We start from the raw sequence: 21,266 nt of genomic DNA on the forward strand, positions 1-21,266 counted from the left end.
ACACACACACACACACACACACACACACACACACACACTTACAGTTGTCTGTCACTTCAAACTCCTGAGATTGGAACGAGCGTGATAGATGACACCCGCAGAGGTTGTGTGTCAACCGTAGGTCACACACACACACACACACACACACACACACACACACACACACACACACACACACACACACACACGAATGATTGAAAACAACAGTTCCCAGACGTCTGGTAAATAAGACGCTGGGTGCTTTACCTTGATGACGTCGTGGCACAAACAGGTGCAGATGTGATTCAGGCGTTTTATTAATGCAGCCTGATGGTCGTAAAGCTCACAGTGTCATCTGCTATATATAAATATATATATATATATATTTATGTCACATAAAAGGAAAGCCCATATGCAAATTTGTCAAACCTGCACTCAAATACAAATACTGAAGAAAATGTTTCCCTGAGTTTGACACTTTGTCATAAAAAAGCATTTCTACAAATTATGTATTTTTGACATCACAGCTTCAAAACACATTATAACCAATAAAGAAATGCATGAGAGAGAAAACAGTCAGGAATATGTTCTGCTGTTTTCTTCAAGTCTGTCTTAGTAATAATAATAATAATAATAATAATAATAATGTGCCTTTATGTAGGTGGAGATGGGTCTCTGTCTCGGTTGCTGTAACAATCACTGAACCTGAAAATATTCTCTCTGAACGCGACACTGAAGAAATAAGAAAAAAATCTTCTACTGTACAAATGTGCAGCTTCTGCAGTGTTGAACCTTTTCTTTAACGCTGCTTTTATTAAAGACAGAATGTTTTCTAGCTTTATTCATTTAAACCTCAAAGTACAAACATGTTCCTCAATAGAAGAGACTGTAAGAGCAGCTGCTGACCATCATCTTACCCGACATACAAAACAAATATACAACAAATAGACAAACCTTCAAAGACACAAGAAGATAAAGCAAAAATTGATATTTACTACACGATCATATGATGTAACACAACAAATGTCGCAGCTTCTTACTATGAATGATTGAATCCTACATAACAACAAAGTTATTATTTATAGTATTTCTCTCCGTTTTCTTCTGACCAGTTCAAAGCCAGCGGTGATGTCATGTGATGTCAGCCAATCAGTATTCAGCAAGTTTTTTTGGCTGTTTAAACTAATAAATAACTTAACTTCATAGAAGCTAAACTACATGACATATGAAGCAGACTTTATAATAAATAAATAAATAAATGCATTGTAACCTTCATACTGTATGTTCACATTCACTAACAAACACGCCTAAAAAAAAAAAAAAAAATATGTTGATATTTTCTTGCTTCCAAGCCAAGATTTGTTGTCTGTTTCCACGGTAACGGCGCTCCAGGTGCAACAAGACACACACGATCTATTTTCAGGTCCTGTACATCACCTACTGTGGCTTGTTTTTCAGCAAATAGACCGACGTCGTGTGTCTCTTCAAACATTTCTCGCCCCCCCCCCACCCTCCCCCCGTGAGAGCCGAGACAATTCATTTTTAATCGAATTCAGTCCTCACGGTGTCGTTCTGAATATCGGCGAGGCTCTCTGCTCTGTTCTGCACCTTCTCCTCTGCTGTTCTTCTATTTATTGATCGGACAAGACATGAAGGGAGAAGCTCAGATCCTTCAGTTTAACCGTCATGACTCCGACCTCCATATCTGACGTAACTGTTGTGTCTCGTAAACATCTGCTACACCTGCGCTTTCTCTTTTTCCTCTTCTTTTACAAACCATCTGTTAATAACATGAAGCCCCCTGGAGCCTTTACATAGAGACAGTCCTGAGGATGAGGATCCAGTTTGGTTTCCCTTTATTAAAAATGCTGCATAGAATTTATTTTTATTTATTTTTTTTAAATAACACAATTTCCTCCCGTCATCCTCCTTCCTCTCCGTCACAACCTGACAGTCCAAACAGGCTGCAGGCGAGTACGGCCGTTCCACTAACAAACACATTCTGACATTATTGATGTGTTTTTTTTTTCTCCGTGACTTGCATTAACTTCAAAAAGGGGCCCAAAACAAAACCAGGGAGCTGCTGCTGCCCCCCCCCCACCACCCCACCACCCCCCACCCCCGTTTCTGTCTTATCGCTGTTTGGGCTGTTTGACCCAGATCCCTCGGCTGTGTGAGCGACTGAGTGGCTGTCAGGTCCCTACATTAGATATGAGAGAGCCGTGCTAGCGTTCAACTCGATTATGCGGATGACAGGAGAGCATGGCTGGCTTTATAGGCCAAGCAGCAGCAGGAGGGGGCGGGGGTGAAAGGGGGGGACGGGGGGGGGGGCTTGAGAATCTCAAGTCAACTAGGAGTCCTATTTGATGTTTGCTTACAGAGATAACACAAGCAGAAAGTAGCGTCTGACTTCTTTAAATTGAAATGTAAATCCAACTCAGCAAACAACCAGCCAGCGATGGCTGCTGGTGGTGTTTCCCTTCCCGAGGATTTAGAGCAGAGTTAAAGTCACCTTCCTGCACAAAGTCAACCAGTTTTTCTGGAGCTCAGTTGCTTTTTAAGAAACAGAAAAAAGCAGCAACATCTTGAGTAAAAGTGGAAGCTCACCGACGACGACAACAACAACCTTTTTTTTTTTTCCCGCGTCGACGAACCACAAAAAGCAGCTTAGCGAACAAAAAAAAAAGATGACATCAGTATGCATGTCCAAATGGGATAATGTTTTTTTTATGCAGTTCTTTTTACAAATAAAACAAAGAGGATTGCACACAAAAATAGGAATGAAAATCGTATTGCTTTCCTGACAAAAAAAAGGCACTGATAGAGGAGAAGAAAAGACAAACAGTCTGGGCAAAAATCCCTCTTTATCCCTGCCGTGTGACAACCACACAATCCTTAGAATGGAAATTTCTCTTGTACCGTGCCTCAATATACTATAATACATGAACAAAGATGACTTTAGTGCTGTTATATGGTTGCTGTGTTGAGTAAACAGGGGCTGGTTTGTCTTATAGGGCAGACAGTGGGGGCTCAGGGCTTAATTTGACACGCTACGCCCTCGTCCTCTGCAGGAAAGAAAATGCCCTTCTTGTTGCAGTCGAAGCTTCATAACAAGACTCCATTTTCACAGAGCGCCTCAAGAAACAGGCTGCAAAACTGAGCTTCACAATCTGAAAGTTGCTGATGTGTGCCAAAACAGAGATACAGCATGCATACTGCGGCGTTCCGTGATGTAACACGGTGCTATGAAACAGAACCGAGGACCATAAAACGCTTCACGTCTGTGTTTGCTGGACAACAGTGATGGAAAATAACTGAGTACATGTGATGCTACTTTCTACATTTCAGAGGGAAATATTGTACTTTCTACTCCACTACATTTATTTGACAGCTTTAGTTACTTTTCAGATGAAGATTTGACACAATGGATAATATAACAAGCTTTTAAAATACAACACATTGTTAAAGATGAAACCAGTGGTTTCCAACCTTTTTGTCTTTTGACGTCTTACAAAAAGCAGTGTGTAGTCGGGGTCACATTTCACATGTCTATGAGTTGTTAACAGCTCCACCAAATAGTGATTTTTCCCTCTAAACTTCTCACATGCTTTCATTTCAATAAATGTTCAAATGATCCAATATTTCAGCAAAAATCAAAGATTAGAGAAAAAGTCCAAAAACTGAAAACAGATTTGTGTATCAGAACTTTGTTTTTTCTTCTTTCCTCTCCCATTAATCATCTCACCACCCCTCAGATTTATCTGCTGACCCTTTGGAGGGGCCCGACCCCTAGGTTGGGAACCACTGGACTAAACTAGCTAACTGTATATAAAGTAGTGTAAACTAGCTCCACCTCCAGCAGCTACAACAGTAACATGCTGCTCTAACACTGATGCTTCACTATTAATAATCTAATGATGTCATATATAATAATAGATCAGTCAGAGGGACCAAACCACTACTTTTACTGCAATACTTTAACTACATCAAGCTCATAATACTTATGTACTTTTACTGCAATACTTTAACTACATCAAGCTCATAATACTTATGTACTTTTACTGCAATACTTTAACTACATCAAGCTCATAATACTTATGTACTTTTACTGCAATACTTTAACTACATCAAGCTCATAATACTTATGTACTTTTACTGCAATACTTTAACTACATCAAGCTCATAATACTTATGTACTTTTACTGCAATACTTTAACTACATCAAGCTCATAATACTTATGTACTTTTACTGCAATACTTTAACTACATCAAGCTCATAATACTTATGTACTTTTACTGCAATACTTTAACTACATCAAGCTCATAATACTTATGTACTTTTACTGCAATACTTTAACTACATCAAGCTCATAATACTTATGTACTTTTACTGCAATACTTTAACTACATCAAGCTCATAATACTTATGTACTTTTACTGCAATACTTTAACTACATCAAGCTCATAATACTTATGTACTTTTACTGCAATACTCTAACTACATCAAGCTCATAATACTTATGTACTTTTACTGCAATACTTTAACTACATCAAGCTCATAATACTTATGTACTTTTACTGCAATACTTTAACTACATCCAGCTCATAATACTTATGTACTTTTACTGCAATACTTTAACTACATCAAGCTCATAATACTTATGTACTTTTACTGCAATACTTTAACTACATCCAGCTCATAATACTTATGTACTTTTACTGCAATACTTTAACTACATCCAGTTCATAATACTTATGTACTTTTACTGCAATACTTTAACTACATCAAGCTCATAATACTTATGTACTTTTACTGTTGTAGGATTTTTCATGCAGGACTTTTACTTGCATTTCTACGTTACTGTACTGGTATTTTTACTTAAAGTAAAGGATCTGCAGTACTCACACTCACTGACTCTTAATTCTACTTTTCAGCACAGGAGTAAAACTTTAATTGTCCAATAAATCCACTAAATGAAACGAGGATCATTTGTCGTTTCCCTCCAGAACGAAACATAAAAGTGTTTTCTGTTCTTGTGCCATTAAAAACCACCAGTACAAAAATACAAATGTTCTGATCTTACACCACTATGGTTAAGGTTCGGTTAGTTTTAAACTGTTTAGTTAAGGTCGAGGACTGACTGAACATCCACCTCCTTCCTCTACAGACTTTGTGGCTCTTGAACTCGACGCTGTAACGTTTATGAGTCAGACGTCTACAGCTGCTAGACGGCTTCGTCTCCAACGGAAACACATGTTGTTTTTGGGGGGAATTTGCTGAAACGAAAGACGCAGATGTAAAAATTTTTTCTTTCTTTCATGTAATGAAATATAGGAAATAGTTTTAAACAGCAGCAGTTAAATGCTGTGTTGCTCACAGAGCATTCGTACTTTAGTTGTTGGTTTTATGTTGAAGGTGCAATATTATTTTACTGGTTTTATAAGGTACATTGGTTTTATCATTTTCATTGGTCTTATTTCTTTGCAGGAGTGATTGTAGGTATGCGAGTGTGTTTGGGAGATAAAAGCTTTGTGATGCAGCGACACCGAACACAAGAAAAATGTCCCTGAGGGGTCGATAAAGTTCTGTATATCTTATCTCATAATATGTTTGGCACAATATTTCCTGGTATAAATATATGGTGAAAACATGCTTCCAATCTCAGCTACATCTTATGTTGTAGTGAGGAGAAGAAGAAGAGCCAGACGTGTAGGAGTTTTTGTTTCATTCCAACATTATGAAGCTATATTTCAATACAAAGTGAAGTTTAATTTTTTTGGCTCATTTTTTTTACTGTTGCAAAAGTTTTTCAGTTTAGGTCTTTTGGCCGCCGGCGATGGATGATTTCTGTCTCTGGTTTCCTTTATTGTCCTCCAGACCTTTTTTTTTTTTTTACTGTTTCTGTTAAACAACTTAGAATAAACACAAACATCCAACACGAAACACTTTCAACTCCAGCAGATAGAAGTTATTGATGCGTTAATGAGACCTAGAGCTGCAACGATTAGTCGATTAACTGGTTAGTTGCCAACTATTAAATGAATCGGCAGCTATTTTGATAGTTGATTCATTATTTTTAGTAGCAAATGTGAATATTTTCCTCTTTCTTTAGTCCTCTATGACAGTAAACTGAATATCGGGACAAAAAGGAGACATTTGAGGCCCAAATACTAATACATTATTCGGCAAAGCACAAATAGTGGGTTTTATACAAATATTTGTAAAATATTTTAAAAGTTATTTGTTGGGGGTGTTCCCCAGAGATAAAGCTGAGCTACTGACACAAGCAAAGTGCTCTTAAAGACTCTCTATAACCTGTTGTTCTTCTTCTCCTTTCCACAAAGTTAGGTTGTAAAAAATAGGCAATAAATGAAAAGTGCAAAGCAAGAATCACCTTTGAAGTTCCTCCCTACATGTTACACGCTGTGCTGTCTCTGTGTTATGGGTGTATAAATAGATAGATCTGTCTGCAATGAGGTGATGAGTAAAGTTGTAGCTCAGTAATCATAATAATTTTCTAAAATTTAAAGTGTAATAAAAACAAAAACAGATTTTTAAGCCTCTTTCCACTTTTATTTGAATACAAATACAAATAATTTTGCTGCCTCAACAAATACAAATACAAATACTGGGATCTCTGCACATCCCTAATGTCTGCTGGAGCTTTGGGAAACAGTTTCTCACCATTTCCTGACATTTTATGGACCAAACAACTAATCGATTAATCTAGAAAATAATTGATAATTAATTGATAATGAAAATAATCGTTAGTTGCAGCATTAATGAGAATCAATTATTCACATTATTTGCACCAAAATCAGTATGAAAACCTTTTGTAAAAGATGTTTTCAGTTTCACCAGTGGTTTTTTTGCACATTTCGTGCCTAATGAGGCATGCACAAGAATTATTTTGAATTATTCGTAGTATCATCGTACAGTATTACAGTCTTTTACAGTGTTAAAAGTATCCTGAGTGCATTGAACCGTGAGTACTACGTGCATCACGAGTTGAACCCGACTCGTTTCTCCTGTAACTGGATCACATTTTAAACGTCACTCATTATTAACGTCGTCCTGCTCCTCCGAACCTTCTCCTCCACCGTTCACCACAGCACAGTTATTAACCTCTGACCTTCACTATCTGATGGCTCACAACCACCATTACTCTCTCTCCTCTCTCGTATCTCATCTTTCACTTGTCTTCTCCAGCTGTTGCCTTTTTTGCCCCCCTCCTCTTTTATCTCTCCCACATACACACACTTCACTACATCTTTCCTCTCAATCGCTGCTCTTCCTTTCTTCCCACCATCTCCATCTCCATCCTCTCTCTCTCTTTTCCCCCCTGTTTCCTCTGGAGACTTTAAGTGCATTAGGATAAGAGGCTCTCTACCTCTCTCTCATGGCCTTCCTTCAGGCTCTGCAGCTCCCCTCGCTCACACACTTACAGACACTCTGACACACGTCACTCTCAGAGCTGCACAATCACGTCCATTAGCGACCATATATATCCAGTCAATACCATCAAAAGTTTCTAAGTCATGTCTAAGGCACAACTCACACATCTGAACTCAAAATTGTAACCGGTGGAAACCCGGAAAGGGCAGCGAGATATCGACGAAAGCTTTTTGAGGGAACATGATGCTTCAAAAGCTTTTATTATTATAGCTTTTCCTGCTCCAGGAAAAAAAAAGGAAGGAAAGAAAGAGAAAATGACATGTTTGTAAACCATACAGTATCAAGCCAAGGGGACTTGAGGGGATTTCAGAACACATATTCCATGTAAACACAAAGCAAGAAGCCAGAAAGAGAGATGGAGGGGGGGTTGGCGGGGTGGGGGGGGGGGGGGTTGCTTTTCCACAGGGCAACATCACACACACAGCAGCCAATCATGAGATATTTAAGACTAACTGCAGACAGTCATGCACTGCATGCTGCGGAGCCTGAAGCAAGGACAAGACTTCTGTTGTTGTTTTTATACAACAAAAAACGCATTTGATCATTTAGTTTCCTAAATACGTCTTCTACAAAAGGATAATTCATACTAATTATAATCTGTGGATGTTGGTAAGTAGCTCAGTAGACAACAGGTCACATGATCACACAAAACTGAAACAATTAGTCGATTAATCTGTTTGTTAATTCACTAAATTTATCTGCAACTGGTTTCTGTTGCTTCAGTGTGAAGATTTGCTGCTTTTCTTTGTTTTTTTTTATTTTTGTAAATGTAATATTTTTGACTTTTGGTCAAAATAAGACACCAGATGACGTCAAACATCAGGCTCTGGGAAGTTGTGAAGGACATGATTCAATTTTTTTCTGACATTTATTTGACCGAACTGTCACAGCAGAATCTTAGTTTCTCATATTCTGTTTACTTTCTTTCCTTCCATGAACTAACTCACCTGTCACCTGACTCTTCCTCGCCCTCCTGCTCACCTGTTTCCACTTCCCCAATATACCCAGTAGTATGTTTACCGGCCCGTTCCCATTCATTCTCTAGCCAGATCGTCTTTTGCATCAGTAGCCATTAGCACCCGAGCCATTTCTTCTCGCCACCCTGCCTGCCTGTTGTTTTGTTTTTACAATTAAAACTCAACCGTTTCTGCTGTGTCTGCTAGTAGTGCTCTTGGGTCCAAGTCTGTTTTAACTGAGCCATAACACCAAATAATTAACTGATTAAATGAGAAAAGTAATCTTCAGAATAACCCTCAGTAAAGAAATTCACTAGTTGAATCCAAACACAAAACTATAAATAGTGTCTTGCTGTGTGAAAGCAAACAGTCCAACAAACATGTACAGTAACAACCAGGAACACTTTTACTGTTACAAACAGTAGATTTATAAAGAATCTATTATTACAGAGAGAGTGTTGCACTCTGGGAAATCACATCATAACAACTTCTGACTTTAATGATGATCTTTCCTCAGAGTCTGACTACATACTTATTCTATATAGTGTTTAAACTACACATCACACTATACTGTGATTAGTCAGTGTGCAATTAGTCTACAACAAATGAAGTCGAATACTAGGGATGTGCAGAGAGCCCAGTATTTGTATTTGTATCTGTATTTGTTGAGGCAGCAAAATTATTTGTATTTGTATTTGAATAAAAGTGGAAAGAGGCTTAAAAATCCTGTTTTTGTTTTTATTATGCTTTTAATTTTAGAAAATTAAAGTATTACAATAAGTGTTCATGAAGCGTGTGTCAGTAGTTCAGCTTTATCTCTGGGGAACACTCCCAACTCTGGGACTGATGTCCATATTAGGAAATGTGCGTCATGTAGCAGGTGGATGTGACTCCCCTCACTGAGACCTGCTGATAGACGTCACAGCGGAGCAGAGGAGAGACACTGAGATAGTGATGTAACCAACCTGCACTCTGGTATTTGAAGTGGTTTTTTTTTTCTTCCCGAAAACAAATAATTTTTAAAATATTTGTATGAAACAAATATTCATAAAAAACCCCCACTATTTGTGCTTTGCCGAATAACGTACTTGTATTTGGGCACACCCCTACTGAACACATATCTCATAGTAAAGGAAAGGACGTCATGTGATCTGACTCATTTGGAAATGGAAGCTTCTTCTTCTAACATTTTTTTCCAGCGGTTTCCTTGTATGTTTTTTTGTCTTCTTTTCATAATATACCAGCAGGCTGTACACTACCAGGCGTGCAGCGCTGCCCTTCACAGTTTTTTCCATCATCGGTTTCTGCTGCACGTTGCATTGTGGGAAAGTGGCGTCCATCCACAGCACACTCAAATATATCTATGGACACTTGACGTTTACGTTCTCTGAAAGTTCTGTTGCATGATGTCACATTTGTGATGCAGGTAAAGAATAAATATTGATCATAGTGATCACAAACTGTAAACAGTGTATGAGAGCTACACTACAGTTTGTTGTCTGATAATTTACAAAAAATAGTGATGAAACACACGAGAATAATAACGTCTCCATTTCCGGACACGGCAGTGTTTCTATTGGCTGAACGAACACAACCGCTCCATGAACTCTGACCTGTGAAACCACTGCAGCCTGCTGGACGTCACACCGAAACAGGAAATGGACACTCAATTTGGCTAATATTTGGTGACTGGAGATGTCATGTGACCACCGTCTGGTTTGAGTAAACCGAACTGTGTCACGTTTTTAGAGTGAAGACCTGACAAACAGACTCAAAACCTGTATTTGAGACAGTTTGAGTGTTCCTCAAACGGCATTATAGATAAATATAGATAAAAAGCACATTTCTGGTGCTTCTTAAAATTTGGCCCGGATACATTTTTAATTTGAGACTTATGGGTACTGGAGTTCACCAGGATGCAAAAGGAAAACTCATGTGGGCAAAAATCAGAAGACTGGTAGTCGACAAATCTTGAAAATTGTTTCCCATGACGTTCATATATTCATTAAACACAGACTTTATGTGCCTGGCAGCCATTTTAAAACATCTCAATGTTCATGTTCATTCTCTCTCTTCTTCTGTGTTTTGTATCTGTGATTCTCTCTCACAGCTTCTCCACAGACTGTGAGCTAAACAGGAAATGAGTTCAGGTGACACGTCCTAACAATCCTCAGTATTTCCTGTCTTTAATCATCGGTCCACCGCTCTCTCACAGTCCGGCCAAATTCCTTTAATTAACAAATTGCCTGACAACAAACTGACCAGCTGTCTAATAAATAATCTGTAGATCGCAGCTTGAGAAAGTGGGGCTGTAAATGATTTGGACTTGAGTTGGATTAATCCAGAGCCAGCTTCATCTCTGAGGAGAACGACTAGTGAAACTCCCTGAAGAGAACGGCTGTTCAAAGCCGCGACGTCGACCCGAAACAGCTCGATCTAGGAGCAAAATGACTGTAGCGACCATCAAGAGAAGCCCACATGTGAGGGGGATTCAGAGAGGGTAGAAGAAGAAGAGAGGGAAGGTGTGGGACAGTAAAGAAATTCCCACAAGAGACAGAACAACAGTTATGGAACAGTTGGAGCTACAGAGAGAGGGAAAAAAGGAAAGAGGGAGAATGGAGAGAAAAAGAAACAAGAAAGAAAAGATAGAAGAAGGAAAAGGAGACAGAGGGAGAAAAAGAAATCCTTTCACTAATTAATAGGTGTCTGAATTTCAATTAACGCTGACCTCAATTTCTGTGAGGCAGAGAGAAAAACAAGAACATGAAGATGATAAAAAATAAAAAGAGAGGGACAAGCTTACGTAAAAGGGCATTTCGTGGAAAATATTTTGTTTTTCCTCTCGCCCTGCTGATGTGAACAATGCCTCCATTCTTCAGCTGTGGGCTGGATATTAGCTTCAGGTCTGGACTGCTCTGTTCTCAGTGTTGTGGTGAATTGATGCTACAGTACACTGCATTATTTCATAGTTGGGTTTTTTGTGTGTTTTTTCTGTGTAAAATTGTGTTCTGCCACACTTTGTAACAGGACGGCTTATGTTATGTTACACTGCATGCTGCTGTTATGGTCAGTTTATGTATAGTTTTATGATTGAGTGTCTGATCTGTCAATGTGTAATGTGTTGGATTAGGGCTAGGAGGGTTAGGGTTAGGATTAGGATTAGGATTAGGGTTAGGGTTAGGGTTAGTAGGGTTAGGGTTAGGAGGGTTAGGGTTAGGGTTAGTAGGGTTAGGGTTAGGAGGGTTAGGGTTAGAGGGTTAGGGTTAGGGTTAGGTGTACAGAGGATTAGAGTTAGTAGGGTTAGGGTTAGGAGGGTTAGGGTTAGGGTTAGGATTAGTAGGGTTAGGGTTAGTAGGGTTAGGGTTAGGATTAGGGTTAGTAGGGTTAGGGTTAGGAGGGTTAGGGTTAGTAGGGTTAGGAGAGTTAGGGTTAGGATTAGAGTTAGTAGGGTTAGGGTTAGGGTTAGGATTAGGGTTAGTAGGGTTAGGGTTAGGAGGGTTAGGGTTAGTAGGGTTAGGGTTAAGGTTAGGATTAGGGTTAGTAGGGTTAGGGTGGCTCGTAGTGATGAACCTACAAAGAATCATCAGCGACTCTGCAGCTCCTCTTGACTTTACGGAGCTTTATAGTGAGTTTCAGCTCATTGTTTATCTGTCCGGCTGCAACTTTTACTGTTCTGGTTCACTCTCAGCGTCTCATAGCGTCGTTTTGGCACCAAACGGCAAACAGACACAGTTAGCTGTAGACTAGCTGGTGAACATAGTGGAGCATTTAGCAGCTAAAGAGCCAGATATTCCCCTCTGGAGTTGGTAGAGAGCAAAAACAGAGCTAAAAGAGAGTGAATATTGGACTCACATTCACCAGGTGGACAGAAACACGACTCCACATCAATGATAATGTTGCTCCGTAACTGCTGGATGTGGAAATAAGCAACTGTTTGCTAAAAAGTTCAACATCTAAACTTAAAAGCTGATGATGTGTCAGAGTTATGTTCACTACTTGTTTCTGATGAAAACTAGCAGACAAAACATCAGTTAATGCCGGTTTAAGATGAGTTCTTGTTCAGATGTGTGTAATCCTGCGTCATATCCTGCACATGTGAATTAGCTCTACATGCAATACATCAAATGACAATGTTTGTGTTAAATATTTGACATGGTTCCTTACAAATAAATGAAAAGAAAAGGAGAATTTCCTGTTTGATTTAAGATCTGAATGCAGGTCACCAGATTTGAATGTATAACATTTTAAGCCATCCACCTTAAAATATGTTTTTCAGTTCTTTTTTTAATCTTGCCTCATTTTTACTTCCTCTTTCCAGCAACGTAGTTGTGATGTTTAATGTGTTATAACAGCAGAGTAAATAAACTCCTTTTCATGCACACAGCATTTTGATCTATTTTCACATTTTGCTTTTTACTTCATTTATTTGACTTACTATCCACCAGTAACCGTTATGCTTCTTAGACTTTTTTTGCTCCATTTTTACAAGGAACTGATATTCAGAGGAACCTAAGACAAGATCCAATGCAAACACATATGATAATATAACTTTAAGCCAATTTGCATAAAAAGAAATGTTCATATATTTCTCATTTAAATGAAGATTCTTTTTAAGACATAGCCTTATATATCTCTGAATGAGTTTTTTTTTTAATTTTCAGCATCTGTTTCAGTCTCCAGTCAGGCAAACTATGCTGCGTCTGCCAGAAACTCCGACACTCCAGACAAAGATGTTGAGCTGGCATTGTTAATGAGGCTGGTGGCACCACAGGGGTTCCTAGAGGAAATACTTTATCTTTTTTTTTTTTTTATCTTGACTAACACTTAAAGAAATAGCTTGAAATTCCACTTTCAGATGGTGGGGAAGCTTTAGAAACATGTGGAGGGATGTTACAATCACAGATCAATGTTACAAGCCTCTCTTCCACAACAAAGCTCCATGTTGGTGCGCTTGACATTTTCAGAGTATTTCCAAGTCTTTTAGTCCTTCCGTCCATCTATACAACTTGAAGCTGTGAGTCTGCACCCTGCAAACTCTCCTGAGACTTCAAAACCTTCATGTTTCTGCAGGATTTAATGGCTTTCTCAGCCTTTTCTTCCCCTCTTAAAGTCAAAAAATATATATAGTATGAATGTAGCACGGGTCCGTTCTTCTTTCACCTTACTTGTTTTCAAAGCCAGGTCATTGTCTTTGCTGCTGTATTCACTTTCATTCGCAGCGTTGGAAAACAGAGAAGGAGGCATAACAGGAGAGATCACAGGCAGAAGAGGTGTGTGTGTGTGTGTGTGTGTGTGTGTGTGTGTGTGTGTGTGTGTGTGTGTGTGTATGTGTGTGTGTGTGTGTGTGTGTGTGTGTGTGTGTGTGTGTGTTTTGTGTGGGGGTAGCATATGGGATTCAGAGCCAGCCACTCTGCACCACCACGTCTCAATTTAGAAGAAATCAAATTGCAAACTGCACGCAACACACTGCAATGTAACATAACATCACATCAATGTTGCAGTGATGTTACTGAACGCTGCAGCAGCTTAACACAGAACAAGAAATACAGCACGAGTAAACACAGTAAAATCAATAAATGTAGAATTTAACCATATTCTAAACATTAAAAAACAAAATGCAGCTTAAAACATGTCAGTTTTGTTTCAATTCTGATAATCATTTAATTGTTTCAGTCACTTTTTAAGCAAAATGCCAAAAAATTATCTGGTTGCAGCTTCTCAAATGTGAGGATTTGATGCTTTTTCTGTGTCATACATGATAGTAAACTGACAAAACAAGACATCTGGAGACACTCTGGGCTCTAGAAAGTTTTCTGACATTTTATAGGAAAAAAAAAAACAATTAGTTAAGAAAATAATCTGCAGCCCTACAACAAATAATTGTTTAGATTTAGGTAAACATCCAGCAGAAACAGAACAACCCCACTGAGGCTTCTTTCTCAACATCTGTCCAAGTCCAATATTCACTCTCTTTTAGCTTCTGTTTTTACTCTCCACCGACTCCTGAGGGAAATATCTGGCTCTTTAGCTGCTAAATGCTCCACTATGTTCACCAGCTAATCTACAGCTAACTGTGTCTGTTTGGTGCTGAGCAGGTAGTGTACAGCGGCTTTTTTTACAGCTTTTTCTCTCTGAAAACGACGCTACGAGACGCTGAGAGTGAACCAGAACAGTAAAGTTGCAGCCGGACAGATAAACAACGAGCTGAAACTCACTATAAAGCTCCGTAAAGCCGAGAGGAGCTGCAGAGTCTCTCTGTAGGTTCATCACTACGAGCCAAACACATTACACACTGACATTTGAACATTATCATATAAAACATACATTATAGCTGATTTTTACCAAGACTATGATCTTTCTCTAACTTTAAACAAGTTCTGTTAACACCAAAATACATCCATAAGAAGTTAATAATGCTGTAGCTGCTGTAGTGGAAGTTACAGACATTGTAGAACGACAAATGAAATTAAATTAAATGAACACGTCCTCGCACCAAAACTACATATATGAGGGTTTTCAGCTCCCTTCATAAGACGGATGGGGATCAGACCACACAGGACGACTGTACCTGCACTCCACAACGACCCATAGCAGCGTAATATGAATTTACTGAATTTTAGACCTATTTTAGACCTATACCATTGTTTTTCTTGTGCAGACAGGCTGGAAAACGACACTATGAGAGCGCTGAGAGTGAACCAACACAGTAAAAAGTTGCAGCCGGACTGATAAACAACGAGCTGAAACTCTCTATAAAGCTCCGTAAAGCCGAAGGGGAGTTCTGCATAAATACTGATTGTAGCTGCTTTATCTGAGTTGGTATTTATTACAGAACAGTGCCTTTACACATAGTTTCCTTTGTGACAAATCCATGTCCCAGAGTCGTCCTCTCCAACACCCCCTCAAGACTTTTGCCGATTTAATCGGTAAAATCAATGAAAGGGATCAGAGCTTTCATCTGGAGTCTCCTGGGCATCTTTTTTTTTTTTTGTTCATGGCAAACAGCAGGTGTCCCTGACATTTTATACACGTTTATATCCAGCAGATTTGAGTTTGCCAGGGTTCATTCCGACGTAGCGTATACAAAACAGGCCGAGTTAATTTGTTTAGCATCCAAGAAGTCACATTGTTAGCCTCGAGCTGCTAGTGCTGCCGCTGCTGCCGCCATGCATGTAAGGCTGTGATCAATATCTACTGTAAGTCTTTGATGATCACACTCCTACGTACATGAACACAGAGAGGTCTGCTATCTACAACCAGTTACACACACACACACACTGAGAGAGAAGTAAACACATCTAAATAAATCATCTATCTGCGATTAGCCACACACTTACATGATCCGGCATGCTTCATTTCCCAGCCGTAGAAGCTGAGAGCTCACTATCATCTTTGAACTCCAAAGTGTTGATGAAAACAGCATAAATTAGCATTAATCCCAAAAAAAAAAAAAAAATGTGCATGTTTGTGCTGTATGTTTGTTTGTTGTGTGTCTGCCTTTGTGTGCGGCTGTATCCATACTGTGTAATCACTGGTAAATGTAAATGAAGCTCCGTGTGTGTGTGTTTCTGTGTATGTTCTGGCACTCTACTGTGTGTGTGTGTGTGCAGTCACGTATGTCTCTAACAAGCCGTGGCTGCAACCCCTCGACTCTCTCCTTATCACAACAAGCACTGGTGCATTCCTCGATGCTAACAACAACAACAGGCCATAGGCACTGGACTTCTTTTCCTCTCGCTCTCTCTCTCTGTGCTGCTGTTTGTCTGCCCTATAAATAGGCCATTACTTTGAAATGTAAGTATGCCTCCTAAAATCCCCTCCCCTCTCACTCAGAGCTCTCAGACACACACACACACACACACACACACACACGCATGCAGCCCACCAACCCAACAGCAGCAGAGCCCAGATTAAACTCTCCTTTTTAAAGCTCATCTCAGTGAGTACTGGGGGGGGGGGGCAGCATCACCGGGCTGTTTGATGTAGCTAGTTTGATGTTACTGACTGAGTGCATCTGATGCATTTAGAGCATATCTGTGTTTTAATGTAAGTCTACTAAACAGCATAATAAAGAAAGCAGTATGCTGCACCTGTCTCCTCATCACACCTGAATATAACATCAAGGTGAGCAGCCTCAAAAACTTCTTAATGTTCTCCACATGGTGTCAGATTCCTGCACACACTGTGTTAAAAAATACAATTATTTTCATACTGGGTTATTTTTAGAGCTGCAAGAAAATTAATCACCAACTGTTGTTTTAAATCATTTTGTAAGAAAGTTCTCTGCTTTCAGCTTCTCACATATTTTGTGGTTTCTTTCAGTGATCTGATTATTTTTTGGGTTGTGGATTATTTGTCGGAACAAAACCTGCTTGATTTGTCTGATTCAGACATTTATGCTTCGGCTGATATAATAAAGTTAGAAAACGATCATTTCACAGCCTGTATGGACAGCAGACACTGTCTCCATGTACGTATGCACCATGTGGGAATTGTTTCAATACATATTTTCTTGTGTCAGCTAGAAACTAACTGGTTTGTTGGTGTTGTGTTTAATGGATCCTGAAATGTTGAACAGTTTAGTTTTATGGTGAAACTAATTCATTAAAGCACACGCTGGACACTCAAACCTTTTCATAGCAGACGTTTTGACTCGTCAAAGCAGGAAAAGCACAGGTGTTAATAACAACCAGATATGTGGTTTGATCATGTGACTCCTGAACGACACATAGGAGCGTTTTCTCAGCAGTAATCAGCAGGATGACATCATCTGTCTGTGTTTTACAAAACTGTTACATCACTGTTAAACAATAATGATGTTTCATGATGTGACAGCGATGTGGTTCAGGTCTGGTTAGGTTTAAAGATGACGGTTTGGGTTAAAATGATCACTTTGTTAAGGTTAGAGAAACAGGTGCTGTGGGTTAAAGTTAGTCCACCTTCGTCGTCATGGCTACAATAATAAACCACAGGGTTAAGGTTAGGGGACGAGCCGTTGGAAACAGGAAACAAACAGCGGTCTCCTGCAGCGAAGTCCAAAGTCCGGCTCATAATAACTACGGCCACTAGATGGCGTCTGTCACTCAAACGTAACTATATGTCGTTTTTAGCCGACTGACATTACGACCTGTTGTGTCGTTTTTCTTGGGAGGACGTTCTCGTAAATAATAACGAAGGCTGACTTCCTTTGATCGTCCCAGTAAGTCATGTCAGTCAGTGAGGGAGCTGGAACCGGCTCATCTAAACAACAGAGTGCAGCCATCGTTAATGTTATTAATTCCACCTGAGCTTCTGCTGATTCCACAAGTCAAATCGTCTGCAGTGAAAATCTATTAATGTCACATTACTGCTGCAATACTGAAGACAGACGTCATGAACGACAGCGGTACGGCGTCGTATTGCTGCCACCGTGACAACAATTATTTGCTCAATTTCATGTTAAAACAAGATATTTTTTATTACTAGATACCAGATTATTGTTGTCATTATTATAACAAACCATTTTAACTAGTTATAGCAAGAAACTTTCTTGTTATTTCACAAGATTAAACTTTTCTCGTTATAACATAAGTTTAAAGAGACGATATTGTAGCCTACATCGGATAGAAAAAGTAAAAATGGTTTATATGGTTTGAGTTTGGTTTTATAACAACTTAGTTATAACTGGTAATAACAGGAAATGAGTGTCATCAACATTTAACTATCTTGTTATAATGTGAAAAGGATCTTGTTAAAGCAAGAAAATTTTCTGGTTATAACAAGAAACTGAGCAAATATTTTTCTGTCGAGGGTATGAAAGGAAGTCGGGCGTCTAACGGGCCATCAGGCTCCCGCTTTACCCTCCTCCCACATTCTTTTAAAGCTGTGTATCCCTGCAAATGCCCCTATATTACAACACTTACGGTAAAAAGATGTTTCAGTCATTCCCGTCTGCTCTAAGACATACGGTAAAATAATTCCACAGGCAACACACACGTTAAGAAAAGGCGACCGAGATGCTCCCAAACTTTATTCATGCTATTGCAGTCTATGAAAGACATTTTCACAACAGCATTGCATGTTGATAATTTGCAAAGGGGAAGCAGAAGGAAAGTAATGTGTTTTTTGATGAAAAATAATGAATTTTGCGTTAAATATGGATTTGGGGCCTGGCTGCTTACAACACAAAGACAACGTTAACATTCCTATTGCCTGCTCGCTGTTCTCGAATCCCACAAGCACCAGTTAGCTGCTTTGTGTTTGGAATTATATCGCCACCCTGTGGTAAAAACAAGCTATAGTTACTGCGCAAAAGCATACTGAGAGTCTCCAGTTGATTTACCACTGCATACACACACACACTCTTTTTGACCCCCCGCAGCTCTGAAATGAATCCGGCACCCCCCTTGTACCCTATATGCTGCCGTCCAGCAGCGCCGCTGAGCAACAAGAGCTGATCTGACAACTTCCTGAGCTGTTTCTGGGGCATCTGTGAAGGCCTGATACCACAATGAAGTACAGTAGATTGCTAGAGCATCACTTGACATCCTTGACTAATCCAGTGAGGATAATGCAGCTACTGTAAAAGATGGATGTCCCCACCCGGAAACTGGGCTCATACTCTGTAAATCTCAAGGCACCGCTGTAACTACAAGGTCACTGCACCGCTGTCATATCAGACTGTAAAACTGCGTGTGAAGAGTTTCAATGTAAACCTTTTGTAAGACAAACAAAAGGGACTGTTGTTGACATTAAAGAACAAGCTGTTAATGCAGTTTAAATTATAAAACTTCTGAGTGTACAATCATTTTACAGTATCAGTCACATAGTTCTCGCTGTTGGTATAATTACCTTATAATTACTCACTAATACCCCTATTGAAGAGATACGTATCTGTGATAGGATGTGTTTCATAGTTATTATATTAGAAGGTCATATCTCATGTCATACTATTCCTGAAGTATAGAGACTTTTGTCTAACGAACACAAAGATGTTTATTTGTCAGATTTTTCTTCAATCCCGTATTGTTTAATATTGTATAGTTTTCTCTGTATAGTCTAAAAAAGGCTCCGTCACTCTTTGCTCAAACTGCTCGTAACTCATGAACATGCAGCCTGAGATAAGGAGAAGAAGACTTTGCTTTATATATTTCAAGGCTCACGAGTAGAAAAGGTTGATTCGTGCTCCGGTGCTACCTCCTGTGGGGACAGAAATTTGCATAGTATCCCACTAAAATATATCACAGGATTACTCTGCCCCCCTTTTTTCTTTTTTTTTTTGCATAGGATTACTTTCAGCTGAGTATTATAGCCCCTCCAGTGAGAACACGAGGAGATCAGACCTTACCAATTACTGAGCTACAGTCTCCTATAAAAACACTAACACCCCCCCTCACCCCCCCCACCCCTCCACACACACACACACACACACACACACACACACACACACAGTTGGTAGTTTGAGTGTCTCCAAACTAGGCTGCTGATGTAAGGACTGAACATCTGTGAGCCTTTGGGGAAGAAGAAGCCATATGCCACCCAAATTTTGGGAGGTGGATGGGGTGGGGGGGGGACTTGTGGACTGGGGGGGGGTTAATGGTGTGTCTTCTATTAAGAGGACTGCTTATCAAAGTAAAGTCCAGAGGTCCCTCCTCAGGAGGAGTTCCAGTCACCAGCGAGAGAGAAGTATAATTCAATTTTCTATCATAATCATAAATGATATAAATATCTCAGAGTGTAGCTCGTGTTAAAAGGATGACTGTTTTCCTTCAGATGTTTCATTTCCGTCTCTCTTCCAGCCATGCAGAGCGCACAATTTCAGCACTGACTCGAGTAAATACGGGGGGTCCCTGGGACAAAATTGAAGGTTTAAACGTCTGAAGGGGAAACGTGCACTCCCGCGGTGCGCTATAAGAGCACACAGCTCCCCCCAGGTCTCTGACTGACACACACACACACACACACACACACACACACACACACACACACACACACACACAGCGCTGCCACATCGTTTTAAACCGCAGGACTCAACGTTAATCATCACTCTGCACCGCACACATCGCGTCTTGGGAGTATTTAATTACATTAAAATAGCTCATTATGATCAGTAAGAAAAACCAGCATGTAATAAACACATATTAAAACCAGACGCCCGCATACAGCTGCAGTTCTCTGGAAGTTAAACTCAGTGGCACCGCTTAACCACACTGACATTAACACAACAGCTCCTATAATAACACACTTTACAACACAAAGTCTATTCTCTCCGTACAACTCCTGCGCTTTATTATTATTATTATTATTATTTGACGTGCACATGGTTTTCAGCCGTGCAGATGTTTCTTTACAAAATATAAAACGATCAGAAGCGATATTGGATCGAGAGGAAGAGATTCTCTTACCGTGAAGACGAAGAATCAACGACGGAGAGTGAATAAAGAAAAATTATAAATCCTTAGTTGGTGCCCGCATTGTCGGACGGAGAGCAGGAGGATGAGAGGGAGCAGGCTGCTGCTGTGAGGGAATAATCCGACTGTCAGTGACAATAAACCGGAGAGGAGAGAGGAGGGGGGGGGGTGCTACCCCATCCAATTAGAAACAGTGGGATTGATTGTTACAGGAAATAAGGCAGTTAGTGTTGAAAGCAGCTACAGACTGTCAGGATGTGAAAATGTTTTTTTGTATTTTTTTTTCTCAGGAAGAAAGATGATTTTAAATGTCAGGAATGATCGAGTAATAAATAAAAACCTGCACATGCATGTGTGTTCCCGGTGATTAAAGCTTGTGAAGTGATAGTGGCGGTTCTTCTTATTTAAGGTAACCACATATGCAGCATGCTGTGCAGATTTTCTCTTACTATTGCCAAGTCCGCCGTGTTATATGCAGAGCTGAGA

The 21,266-nt window shown here is 39.7% G+C and overlaps 1 protein-coding gene across 1 annotated transcript in view; it reads right to left on the reverse strand.

Moving 5' to 3' along the window:
- pcbp4 (poly(rC) binding protein 4) overlaps positions 1-20,885 on the reverse strand; it is a 182,866-nt gene extending 161,981 nt beyond the window's left edge. Inside the window, exon 1 of the mRNA XM_042406383.1 lies at positions 20,775-20,885. The gene's annotated coding sequence lies outside the window, so the exon portion shown is untranslated. The remainder of the gene's footprint in view (positions 1-20,774) is intronic.
- Between the last annotated feature and the right edge of the window lie 381 nt (positions 20,886-21,266).

The sequence above is a fragment of the Thunnus maccoyii genome, chromosome 3, assembly GCF_910596095.1.
Source record: "Thunnus maccoyii chromosome 3, fThuMac1.1, whole genome shotgun sequence".
Taxonomy (NCBI): domain Eukaryota; kingdom Metazoa; phylum Chordata; class Actinopteri; order Scombriformes; family Scombridae; genus Thunnus; species Thunnus maccoyii.